This window comes from Brassica oleracea, chromosome C2 (assembly GCF_000695525.1).
Source record: "Brassica oleracea var. oleracea cultivar TO1000 chromosome C2, BOL, whole genome shotgun sequence".
Lineage (NCBI taxonomy): Eukaryota > Viridiplantae > Streptophyta > Magnoliopsida > Brassicales > Brassicaceae > Brassica > Brassica oleracea.
In genome coordinates this window covers 43,185,535-43,185,823 of record NC_027749.1, presented here as the reverse complement: position 1 = coordinate 43,185,823, position 289 = coordinate 43,185,535, and positions in this window count along the sequence as shown.

Genomic DNA, 289 nt, shown 5'->3' with positions numbered 1-289 from the left:
TCGACAGGTGCGTCAGATCGTGATGCAGTACTTGTTATTCCGCTGCAGCAGGGGCTGTGTCATGATTATACATGAAGAAACATACGGTAGGGCTGTAAAGTTTGACATCTAAATCTGTGTTTTAGCTGAGTATGCAATCAAGCAGGGGGAGAATGATGAAGTTCTGGTACAGAGAATGCATATCTCATGGGGGAGAAAAGCATGTGTGGTGCACATCTCGTGGGGGAGAAAAGCACATTTGGTGTGGAAGTTTCCAGGTGGGGAACGTGGTTGCAACGTGGTTGCTGAA